The sequence below is a fragment of the Myodes glareolus genome, chromosome 5 (genome assembly GCF_982192425.1).
Source record: "Myodes glareolus chromosome 5, mMyoGla1.1, whole genome shotgun sequence".
In the NCBI taxonomy this organism is placed as follows: domain Eukaryota; kingdom Metazoa; phylum Chordata; class Mammalia; order Rodentia; family Cricetidae; genus Myodes; species Myodes glareolus.
The window spans coordinates 69,381,526-69,394,471 of NC_142030.1; the positions used below are offsets into that span (position 1 = coordinate 69,381,526).

General features: G+C 45.2%; 1 protein-coding gene across 1 annotated transcript in view; it reads left to right on the forward strand.

Moving 5' to 3' along the window:
- Nucleotides 1-300: 300 nt before the first annotated feature.
- Cacna1e (calcium voltage-gated channel subunit alpha1 E) overlaps nt 301-12,946 on the forward strand; it is a 471,717-nt gene continuing 459,071 nt past the window's right edge. The window contains exon 1 of the mRNA XM_087906403.1: nt 301-765. The gene's annotated coding sequence lies outside the window, so the exon portion shown is untranslated. The remainder of the gene's footprint in view (nt 766-12,946) is intronic.

Sequence of the window (12,946 nt, forward strand, 5' to 3'; positions counted from 1 at the left end):
TGAATATTCTTCTGATCACTTTTCCTACTCTGTGAGGCCAGTCTAGGATTCTGGTGAGGTCTAGCGCAGGGGGTGCTGAGATCAGGGTTGGAGGAGGAACTGCTTGGAGATCCAGTGCTTCAGTGGAAACCACTCGCGGAAGTTTGAGGTCAGTGAACTTTTTTCCCCCCCAGAAACCCTGACCTAATTTTCTGGACCTCAGCCTGGTTACTACACTGATCTGTGGATAAACCCGGCGTTGCGCTGCCCCCCTGCCCCTCCCCGCAGCCTCTGCGCGCTCCCGTGTTCATCTTGCCCGCCTCCTGCCTGCTCCACACAGCTCTCTGGGGCTGTGCTGCCTGGACAGAGAGATTTTTTTCTCCGTTTGGATATCCTCCTGTCTTCTCTATCCCTTTGCTGTTTACCTCCCCAGCTGGCCCCTCTGTAGCTGCAAGTGTGAGAGTCTTTCTGATTGCCAGAAATTTCTTTTGCACTGTGTGGGCAGGAGACAGATTTTTTTTTCCTCCCTCCGTCCCCCGAACTGTCTCTTTTTTTTTATTTAATAATTTTGTTTTCTTTCCCTCCCCTGCGTCTCTTTTTGTAGACTTTACCCTCTTTCCCCCTCAATTTCACCACCTCTTTCATCCCACTTTCCCTCTCTCCCTCTCTTTCCCTCTCTCAGTTCCCCTCCCCCACCCTTTTGCTCTTTTAAAACAATTCAATGATGCCTCGGGATTACTAGCACACCCTCCTTCAGCTGAGCGCGGGACTCTGCATTAATTCAAGGTGAGTGGGGTTGGGTTTTTGCGGCTGAGGATGGGGCTGCCCCTGTCAGCGTGGCCACAAGCCCGGCTGCGTTTTTTCTCCTGGAGGCAGCGCGAATCCCCTGCTGCTGCTGCTACCTGTTGGGGTCTCTGAACCTCGGAGGCTCTGCTCTGAGCCAGACCTTCTTGGAAGGCTCCTTTCCAGCTCTTCTTCTGTATGCGGTCTTTCCGTTTTCAACTTCTCCAGCAATTGCCCCAGCCTGGACAGTACCTTGTTAGAATATTCCAGGAGCCAATTGCGTGCCCCTTGGTGGGGTCCTAGGGGTGGCATTTGGCTTGGGGTTTGCATTTCTCACCCCACAGCTAGAGAGTCTCAGGGTTGCCACAGAAATGGAGCCCTATTCCCGGTAGATGAGGGGCTGGGGATTTTTCACTAGCCTCAGAGCCTCTCAAAGCCCTTCCATGACTCCAGACAAAAGCAGCTCCTCAGTCCCCAACGGAGACAAGTTTTGTGGGGGACTGTTGAGAGTGTTCAGCAAGGGGTTGAGCTTCTAGTGAAGTTTCTATGAAGGAGGCTACATGTGCTTTTGGAAGTGAATCCATCCTGGTATAGGGTGACCTGGGTGTCTCTCGATCTGCTAGTTGGGGGCACAGACATGTGGTTATTTCCTGAGAGTGTGGCTTGGGTGGAGAATTCCAAGGTAGACCAGGCTTGAGTGACTTGCTTTTTTGACCGGATTTGGATGTCTCCCTGAACAGAATGGAGGACCAGTACACTCATGTTCCGTGCCTTTTATGTGGGTGATCTAGAGAGGATGACGGCAGATACTTTCCCCCATCGCCCCCATCTAGGCTTCCTCCTTCATGTGGGGACCAAGGTGGTAGTTAGGCCTCTTGTCCAAGGTCTATATAGATTGGGGGGAGGGGAGGGAGGTGGGTAGCTTTGACTCCTCTGTGACGGTGACACATCAGAGCCAGTGTTTCAGGCTGAGTTGGTTGGTGGATAACCCAGACCTGGGAACAATCAAGTCCTTTCCTTTCCCAGGTCCGTGTGTTGGGACAATCACTCGTACTCTTGGGGGATGAGACTCACATCATCCTCCGGGGAGGGCAGAATGTCTTAGTGCCAAGGGAGGCTGGGAAACCTGACTAGGGAGAAGTGTTTTCATGAAAGGAAGAACTCTTTTAATACTGAAATAAGAACTACTTCATTGTGAGAACCAAAAGAAGAGGAGCTTGCTGCACTGGGCTTGGAAGGAAGGTGGGGTACAAGACATCGGAGGGAACTTCGTAGTCTGTTCCCAGCAGGAACTGCTGGAAAATAGAGCTCCCACTCTTGCGAAAGTGTGGTTCCTGTCTCCAGTACCCAGAAAAAGATGGCCTTTTGTTTTATTGCCTTCTGCAGGTCTCTTACCTGCTAAGTCTCTGGCCAGGGAGACACCTTTGCACTTTGGAGTATGGGTAATTACACCAATTACTGTCTAAGTCTGGGTACTTTTGAGGTTGTATATGAACTGTCTGTCCAGGTAGAGATGGATGATGGACATACGATTGAACACAGAGGTCAGAGGTCAGAATAACATGTCCTGCATTCATGTCATATCTTGTAGCCTTCCTATTTGGAACAGTTCTGACTCAGATTCTAGGACTTCTTTTCAAATCTATCTGAAAAATTCAAATTGAAAATATATACTTCTGGGTAAGGGATGTAAATCAACAGTAGGGTATTTACTGAGCATGTTCAAGGTCTTGGGTTTGGACACCAGCTCCAAAACACAAACATCAAACCATCAATCAATAAAAAGCCAAACCCAAAACCAAACAAAAACACCACACTATCAAAAAGCCCAAACAATGAAAACCAGATTCTGTGAACTGCCCGTTCCTAGAGTGGGACTTCATGCTTAGATACTGCAGGGATAGCAACTTTGAGGGTGGTTTCCATGGAGCCCTTTCTGTTCCTAGTCTGCTTCCTTGTGGGATTTATGAACCTGGGGCTTCGAGGAGACCATCCTGCCAGGAGTTGTAAGTGCAGAGTTGGTGGCAGCATAAATGGACAGCAATGACTGCACTCACGCCCAGGACCGAGCCTTTGGGTCCATGCTGCTGCCTCTCCCTCTGTACCCCTCTGAGGCTGTGACTGAGTACTGGGCTTGAGAGAGAAGGGAGAGAGAGAGAGAGAGAGAGAGAGAGAGAGAGAGAGAGAGAGAGAGAGAGATTCCTAGATGTTATCCGGGTTTCAACTGAGAAACCCACATTCCAGATGCATCGTTTTGTCTGGATTAGGAAAATGTCTGACATTTACTTCTTTGCTGTGCTAAGGAAAGATAAGCCTTCTTAGGGACAGTCACAGTGTCATCCCTCCCCCGGAATCCGTGAGTCTTTCAGGTAGCTAAATCATTTCAGGCTTTGAAAAAAAATTAGCTACAACTTATTGAGGGCTTTAGTTTCCAGACGCTATCTCAAGCAGTTTCTAGACTTTACCATAATGAATCCTTGCACAAGCCTATCAAGTGTGTACCTCCATTTTATCAATGAAGAAGTTGAAGCTAAGGAAAGTAACTTGCTCAGATCACCCAGAAGCAGGAGACAGAGCTGGGGTTAAATCCAGGGCTGGCTGACTTGCCCCACACAGGGCTGCTTCTGTGCTGAGGTGGATGGGGCCAGTTGACATTTAAAAAACATCTGTTATCTGTAGGTGGAAAGTAATGTCCCTGTCTTCCTGGCTCTTGCTTCATGTCACTTCTGACTTCTTCTTTTGTCAGTAGTATCACTGCTTGGTGTTCGTGAAGTTTGTGTCTGTTATTTCCTTCCTGGCTACTTGGAATAGACTTCGTCATGGATCCCAGGCAAGTGTGCAAGTAAACGCTACCTGAGGTGATGGGATTGTCTGATGGAAAGGTAGCGTGTATGTCACTGTCTGCTGCTCAGTGTCAGGACGTTTTAGTTAGGGAGCTTTGCCTCACTCATGGTGTGAGTGACTGACTTGGAAATGGCCTTCCCACCTCTGGCTTTCCCTGAAGGAATTTTGCAGGTCAGGGAGGAGCATGCCTGTCACCAGCGGATAGGGCCATGGGTGCACCCAGATGCCCATTCCAGCAGGAAGGCAAAACTTGAGCCTGACGTAGATAATTCTGGGCATGTTTCTAACTTTTTACCCTTCCATTTACCATCTATCACTGTAATTTATCAGACCAAGAAGAATAGAGGGAAAGCAGACAGACTGGGGGTGGGGTAAAGCAGAGAAAAAAAAGCATTTGTCTGACGGACTTCATTTCTATCATAATTTGGCCCCAATCAGTAGTCATGGGCAAGTCACTAACCTACCCGGGTCTTATTTATTCTATCCCAAAGTGAGGGTTGGGCCAGATGAGCCATTGGCGTGGACCTTAACAGCAGCGGTTACTGAGATCTTAGAGTACCGTGTGACTTTGCTTTTTGTGCCCTGCAGATCCTAAGTGATCGAGTTTACCTTTCTGTTGCTGTGCTAAATGCTGCAACCAAAACCAACTTGTGGAGGAAAAGGTTTATTTCAGCTTGAGGTTTATGGTCCATCAGCAAGGGAGAACCAAGCAGGAGCTCAAAGCAGGAACCTAGAAGTAGGACCTGAAGTAGAGACCACAGAGGAGCACTCCTTACCAGCTACGTTCAAGGTTTGTGGTCAATTTGCTTTCTAATATAGTCCAAGTCCATCTGCCTAGGGATGGTACTACCCACAGAGGGCTGGGCGTTTTCCCATCAATTAGCAATCTAGAAAACACCCCCTCTGACATGCCTATAGGCCAGTCTGATGGGGGCAAGTTTTCAATCAAAGTTCCTGCTTCCATTATATGTCAAGTTGACAATCAAAATTAGCCGTTGAACGTCAAAGCCATTCCTTCTGTTGTCTTCTCTCTTAGTGGTGGCAGATAGAGGAGACCATGTGAGGAGGGCACCATCTGTTCTTGGTCTTCAGTGGGCAAGTCAGTTATGGACTGGACAAATGGTAATTTTTGTCTGGTCAGAAGAATGCATTTCTTCTTCCTGGTGTAAGTTACCTTGCCTTCCCAATAAGCGAGGGAGAGCTAGGCAAAGCAGAAAGAGTAGCAGGGGGTTAACAAGCACGCTCTGACTTGTAAGCTGAGTGGTGGGGAAAGAGGATGAGGGTGTGAGGCAGGACCATGGGAGCTTGTGGTCTTTAGAGAGAGAAGAGTGATAGTCTTTGTCTTCCTGGTGGGGAGCGAGGATCTAGGCCATTGGACCGAGTATCCATTTATAAACTCTGAAGCTGTTTGCGACAAAAAAACTCAGTATAAAACCATTTATTGTCGTATAGATGAGCTTACCTGAAGATGGGTGCCTTCCTGGCAGCAGCAAAGGTGTAAGTAGGAAAATTGGTGTTAAGGTCTGACAGCTTTGTCATGAACACGAGGATTCTAGGGAGTCGTGTTGTCTGCGAAACACACTTAGACTTGGGATTGCAGTGAATGAGATTCTGAAACAGAAGGTGGCCTCACTGAAGACGCAGGGCTCTCATTCATGGTCTTGTGACATTGCTTGGAAAGAGCCAGAATTGAAATTCCCAGGCTTTATAATTTCACTGGCCACATACGAAAAAAATTCTTTCATAAACATGAGTCTAGGACTCAGGTGAAGAGAGTCATGCTACAGAGCCTCATACAGGGTTGAAATCAGCAGATGGGTGAGTTAGAGGGGAGCACAGCATCCCGAGGGGACTGGAGGAAGGTGTGATTCTGCCTCGGGCACACAGCCTGTGGCAGGGACACGAATCTGTCCTCATGGGCTTTTGTATACTTTCTGGCTTGTGTAACAGCACAGCCTAGGGTTGACGGATGGACTCACCTCTCACTGACAGGCTGCTGCAGTTACAAGAATATAACTGTAACTTCCTGACCCTCAGCATCAGCTAGATGGAGAGATGGGAAAGTAATAATGTAAGATGTGTGTGTGTGTGTGTGTGTGTGTGAAGGCCAGAGGACAACCTCAGTTACTGTTCTTCAGGTGTAGGCCATCTCTTGTTTGAGGCATGGTCTCTCACTCAGTGGCCTGGGGTTACCCCATAGGTCTAGTGTCTGTGCCTGCTTTCTTAGCACCAGTGTTATAAGCGTATCACCATGCTCTGCTTTGTTCTTTATTTGAAGTATGGGTTCTGGGGATTGAACTCAGGTCCTTGTGCTTGTAAGCAAACACTTTAGAAACAGAGCTCTCTTCCCAGCCCCTGGGCATGGTTCTTGGTCTTAAGTGACTGGTTTCTCCAACTAAGCATAGTACTTTAAGAAAATATTTGTCTTATCGAACTGCATGCTCTCTGACTGTAGATAGTGGGTCTGGTCTTGCTTTAATCCTTGTTGGCTGTATGATCAAGAGAGGACTGTCCGTACACGAGCACTGTATCCCATCTTTTGGGTCATCAGTGGTCCCAAGAGGCCTCTTCCCCTTTTAAGATGAATGACTCTTCCATGATTCTGTCTTTCTTCCTTTTTTCTTTCTCCTTCTTCTCCCCCTCTTAGCCCCAACTAGCCACACAATAGATTTTTTTCATTTGTTTCATTTACTCCTTCCCCTTCCCTCTTTTCATATTTTTCTCCTTCCTTGTCCCCATCTCCTATCTTTCTTTCCAACCTCCCCACTCCCGACATAAACATGGCCCAGGTGTCAGTTCTGGGCTGGGTAATGATTTGGATATTGAGACTACAGCAATGAACAAGACAGCCAAATAGCCCACTTTCATAAAATTCATATTCAGCCACAGAGAGAGTGAAAGAAAATAAGCCCATGATGAATGTTATTCAGAGGATTAATCTAAGGCAATGTGGCAGGGACAGAGTGACTTTAGATCGGCATGTCACCGGAGGCTCCTGAAGAGGTGATATTTAAGCCGAGGATCAGAATGATAAAAAAATGGAAGAGGATTCATATCACCAATTTTCTTCAGTATGCAAGGAATAAATTAAATGGTATGTGAAATTGTTTTATAGACTACAAAGTAAACTCAACATTTTATACCCCAGACAGAACTCTATGAGCTGAGCATGGTGATTCATTATTATTATCAATTTCACTACCTAGGCTAGTAGTGAATGTGGGCTGTATTAAATTACAGATGGAAATGGGGAGTTCAGAGGAGATCTTTAAGACATAAAAGCAGATGACGCCTGTGACAGGCATTTGTCAAAAGAAGACACTTTCTTTCCATTCCTGTTGCTGATGGGCTTGTCTAGAGATTTCTAGCCACCTGTTTCCTGGGCAGCACCAAGGCCCGGAGAGAAAGCGGGGGATGGTATTGCAAAGTTACAATAGAATTTTACTGGTAGAATTTTCCAGGCTGTTCCAGGTTAGTTTCTTGCTCACCCAGAGCAGAGGTTAGCTTCTCTGAAGGTGGGGAGAGATCCCACTGGCTTCCTTCCTACCCACAGACTGTGGAGGAAGACTGCTCTTGCCCTGCTGCGAGGCCAGCTTCTACTGTCTTCAACTCTTTCCAGCCCCCCTACACCTCACTAATCTCCCCAGCTATGGAGAAAATCTTAGTCTACTGTGTTGCCTGTTGTCTATGGCTCTATAGACCCACTCCCTTCCTCCATTGAGGGCTGCGTTGTAACATGAGGGGGCCAGCTTGTTGGGGTTCTGTCCCACCCAGTACCCCACAGCTGGCAACTCCCAGAGAAAATCAATCACACAGAGATCTCTATAAGGTTATAAACTGATTGGCCCATTAGATCAGGCTACTTATTAGTTCTTATGACTTATCTTAACCCATTATTCTAATCTAAGTTAGCCATATGGCTCTGTACCTTTTTCAGCGGGGCAGCATACATGTTGCCTCTTCGGTGGTCTGCGCAGGAGTGACAGAGGAACCTCTCTGCTTCCCAGAATTCTCCTGTTCTCATTGCATCACCTCTACTTCCTGTCTGGTTTTCTCGCCTATACTGCCTGCCTGGCCAATCAGCGTTTTATTAAAATATGATTGACAGAATACAGACAATTCTCCCGCATCACTGCGTCAATATAGCTTTTCAAACATGGAGATGTGGATTATTTAACTTCTTGGTCCAGAAAGGCTTGGGTGATAGTTGAGCCAGTAGGCTCTTCCCTGCCCTGCCCCTGTCTTTTATTCTACCATGCTTACCATCCTTCCTGCACTTAAAGCCTAGGACTTAGATCCACAGTCTTTATCAGGACTACATATTCAGTTTCTGGGACACTTCAGGAAGATGGTCAGTCCCAGAGTATGGTTCCTGAAAAGCAAGATCAGCACCACTAAGAATTAATTTCTCTGCTGCACCCCCATAGTTCTGAGTCAGACCCATTCTGGGAGTGGATGTCTATCAAGTAAATCAGATGCACGTGAAAGTTGGTTAGAAGGATGGATGAAGGCTGCTATTGGGTATTTGCCCTATAGGCCAGTAGTGTACTACTTATTTTCACACTTTGCTGATAAGCAAAAAGGCCTACAAATTGGTAGATAACAATAGGTAGGGAGGGCGAGGAGGGGGCTGAGTTTCATTCAAGTCTTGGTTTCCAGTGTAGAACCATTGTGAAGTTTGGAGTCCTAATTAAAATGCATATATGTTCATGGATGCATGCTACTAATCGTTCACATTTTAATGCTAATAATTCTCTGGCCACTTACAGTGGAGTGATAAGTAGAGACCTGGAGTATCTGAGACTCGATACCAAAGTCCCTTGCTGGTATCTCATGGCAACCTTCCCCCATGTGGCAACTAACTCTTCGCTAGTGTTGACTGGCGTCTCTAGATGGGGACTAAATGACTGATCCTTCTGTGCAGAGGCTTCCTGACCGCATCCTGGCTTTTCTCCTACGGTGTGTACTCTCCCAGAGGGTTTTCTCCCCTTTTCTTTGTTTCACCCATCACCCACATGCTATATTGCCCTCCACATTTCTTTTCCAGCCCAGGATTCTCTTTTATTCAGAATTTCACCCCAGTAGAAAGTGGATAGTCTTCCTTAGTACTTTGTGGTCTTGCAGAGTCACCTTATTTACAAACAAACTCATCCTCCTTTACCACCTCTGGTCCTCCCATCATAGCCTCCTTCAGCAAATGATACCAACATTCATTTCATTAACAAGCCAGAAACCCAGACATCACTCTGACTCCTCTCCCACCCGTCTTCCCACTCAGCTCCCCATTGAACCTGCTTTGGTCTCTGCATGAGAACCTCCCTAAGCACAGTTACTTCTTCCAGGAGGCTTCCTGCATTCCCTTCATGCACCCATGGGTCCTTTTCTTTTGTAGTCTCTGAGCATCTTGGGCTGATCCCTGCCACCAAGTAGCTGCTGACCTTACAGATTGTGAGGTCCTGATAACCAAGGACTTTGTCTCTTATCAGTGTTTCTCTAATGGTTTGCCCTTAGTGGGCAGTCAATAAGTCGATAATTTAGCCAAGTAAAAGGCCACTATGGAACCTGTGGAAATCCTGATTTTCGCTTCTGTCCATCATGGTGCATCTTCTCTGCAGATGGAGGGCATCACATTCACTGAGTGTCTTCGATAAGGCCCTTATCACAGGGTGATTGTGAAGTGATAGCAAGGACCCATCAGTTCCTGAGACACAGTGAGGACTTGACTGAGGTTGTGATGTGATGGTGCGTGTGTGTGTGTGCATGTGTGTGTGTGTGTGTGTTTGTGTATGCATGTGTGTGTGTGTTTGTATATGCATGTGTGTGTGTAGAAAGTATTACTGGGAAACTGAAGTGGAAGAATTCTATGTCTTGCCAACTTTATACCCATCAAATTTCAATTTATTATTTTACTAATTTTAATGATTACTTATTAATAAATAGTAAACTTTGATTTATGCCATGTAGTTGTATTGTATTCACCCCCACTCTTTCCTCTAACTCCTCCCAGATCCACCTCACCCTCTCCCATTCCAAACTTAAAGGCTTTTGTTTAGTTGTTGTTGTTTTGAGACAGGGTTTCTCTGTTTCCCAAGTGCTGGAATTAAAGGTGTGTACCACCACTGCCTGGCATGTCTTTTTTTTAAAGACATATTTGCCACCCAGTTCAGTTTGTGCTGCCCATATACTTATGGGTGTGGGACCAGCCACTGCAGCATGGTCAGCCTACTACGGACCACATCCTTAAAGAAAACTGACTCTCCCCAGAAGCCATCAACTATCAATAAACAGGATGGAGGAAGGGTGGGAGAGAGATACATAGCACTAAATATGCTTAAAAAGCCATATGGAACCTCTTTTATAAGCTTCATGTATATATATATATAAATATATATATAATGTGTATATATATACACACATATGTGAATATTCATATGAAAGAATTTAATTGTAATTATTTTATGAAAAGAATAATGCTCCTCCCAGAAGAAATGGGATCCTCAGTTTGTCTGTAACATAGTAACTGTTAAGTAAAACAGTAAAAGTAAAACTTCAGAAGGGGCTGTGACTAAGGGCAAGGGATTTATATTGAGAGAACAAGGACCTTTAAGTCTATGACAAGACTGTCTCATTCTTATGAGTTTCAATACCATCGTTATGCACCCAAACTCCTGTTTTTTTTTTTCAGCCCAAGAAACCATTTCCAAACTCAGAAGTCTAAAATAACGAACATTTAGTATTTTTCGCAAATCTGCGGGTTGGTTTGTCTTGGGTTGGCTTGACTGACACTGGATGGTCAGTTTGGTATCACACATCTACAAGCTATCAACTCTTTCTGGATCGTCTCTCATACACCTATATGCTGAGTGACATGGAACCATGTGGCAGAATGGACAAGAAAGCCCTCCAGGGCTTCTTTAGCAAGGTACAGACCCCATTCTGGGGGGGTCTCACATTAGTAGGTGAATTTTAACATACACATTTTTCAGCGACAAAGATTTCACATTCTAGCAAAGAGAGCAAGGCCCAAAGTGCAAACCTTTCCAATCCTTCATTTGTGACACGTTTGCTATTGTTTCGTTGCTAAAGCAAGTCACACAGTCAAGCTCAGAGCAGTGTGGGAAGTAGTTGTTCAAGGTGTGGATGGATATAAGGAGATATAGACAAACCAAACCTGCTTGGTTTGGGTGCTCTGAGAAGTAGACACCAGCATGGGCTGAAATGTGGAAAGAATTTATTAGACAGAACACAGAGGTAATAGAGAAGGAGCCAGGAAAAACTGAAAGAGTCCTTAATTCACCATGCCCTTCAGACTCTGAGTGCCAGACTGAAGGAAAGCAGGTTGGGTGGTCCCAGCCTGACCACGGAATGGAAGTTTGCTAGGCAAAGCTCTCAGAAAGCCCCAGTGTCTTGAGCTAGGAGGGTCCCCTGCCTCGCAGGAGTGAGTTTACCTTTCTGTTATTAACCCATGCTCTTTAATTACATATAATAAAGGATTTCAGAGCCCAGAAGCTGGGGCTCTTGGCCATAGCTGGAGATCTGCTAGGCACATTCTCATGGCTACTATAAGGTCATTGCTCAATGTGTTACAACTCCAAAATTTCTGTTGCTGGCTCAGGCCTCCCTCCTGAACTTTAGACCTCTATATTCAAAAGTTTTCTTAATGCTTCCGTTTGGCATTCCCACAGGCATCTCAAACTCATTATATCCAAGTTAACATTTTTACTTATGATTAATAATTTTGTTAGGGTACAGAACAATGGGCTCTGTTTTAGTGTTTTGCACACATGTTTTACACACGTCACCCACATTTCCCTTTTCACCCATTATTCTGCCTTGTTCTTCACTCTCCCTTTTGGTCTTGTTTGTTCCCTACGTAGTCTCCCTTTGACTTTCGTATATATATCATATACCTACATACATTATATGTATGCGTGTACCTTAAATATAGATTCTGAACATTAGAGAAAAGGTGTAATATTGTCCTTTTTCCTGTTACCTCTCTTATTTCCCCGCCCCTTTAAATGCTTTATTCTTCCACTAAGAGTTCCTATTCTACTCTGTCTCTCCCTCCCTCTCCTCTTCCTCCTTTCTCCCCTCCCTCCTACTCTGTCTTGCATAGGATATAAAAAGTGATATTTATCTTTCCAAGTCTGGCTCATTCTGCTTAGCATCAGGATCTTTACACTCATCTGATTTTCCAGGAAAGAACATAATTTCATTATTCCAGGCTCCATGAAACTCCACCGTGTGTATCCCATCTTCTCCGTTCATCTGCTGATGGGTGTGTATCTAGGCGAGTTTATAGCTTGTCTATAGGCAATAGCATGGCAGTGCAAGTATCACATGGATGTGCAAGCATCGCTGTGAAGTGCTTATTCGGATTCTCTTGGATAAGCACCCAGAAGGGGTAGAGCTGGATCATATGGCAGTTTAATTTTTAGTTCTTTGAGGAACTGCCATACTGATTCCCACAGCTGCTGGACTAGTGTGCATTTCCACCGACGGAAAGTAAAGATTCACTTCCCCCACACTTTTATTATCATTTTTATTTTTCATTTTCTTGATGATAACCGCTCTGATTGGCACAAGGTAGAATCTCGATGTAGTTTTAATTTGTATCTCCCTATGGCTAAGAATGTTGAATTTTTTTCATTTGTTTATTGAGTATTTGTGTTTCTTCTTTTGAGAAAATTTCCATTTACTTTTCTATTTATTGACTCGATGGCTTTTGTGCTTTTTGAGTTCTTTAAACATTTTAGATATGACTCTGCAGTCAGAAGCTCCATTAGCAAAGGCTTTTCTCCTGTCTACAGCCCATTTCTTCACTCCGCTGCAGTTTCCTTTCCTCTGCAGAGCACTTGAATTTCATGAGATCCCATCTGATATCCCTTGCTCTTCTGGATAGCTGCATGTCAACTTGTCACAGCTAGAGTTGTCTGAGAGGAAGAAACCCCCAATGATAAATTGCTTTCATAAGATCCAGCGTAGGGATTATTTTCTTAATTAGTGATTGATGGGGGAGGGCCCAGCCCTTTGTTGGTGAGGCCATCCCTGGGCTGGTGGTCCTTGGAGCTATAAGAAAGCAGGTTGAGCAAGCCATGATGAGAAAGTCAGTAATCAGCACCCCTCCACGGTCTCTGCATCAGCTCCTGCCTCCAGTTTCCTGCTCTGACTTCCTGTTCTGACTTCCTTGATGATGAACTGTGATGTGGAAGCTTAAGTCAAATTCTTTCCTTCCTGACTTGCTTTCGCTCACGGTGTTTCATTGCAGCAATAGTAACCCTAACTAGCACTTTCGTCATTATTTTCTTGGAATTCTTTAAAAAATGTCATTAAGTAT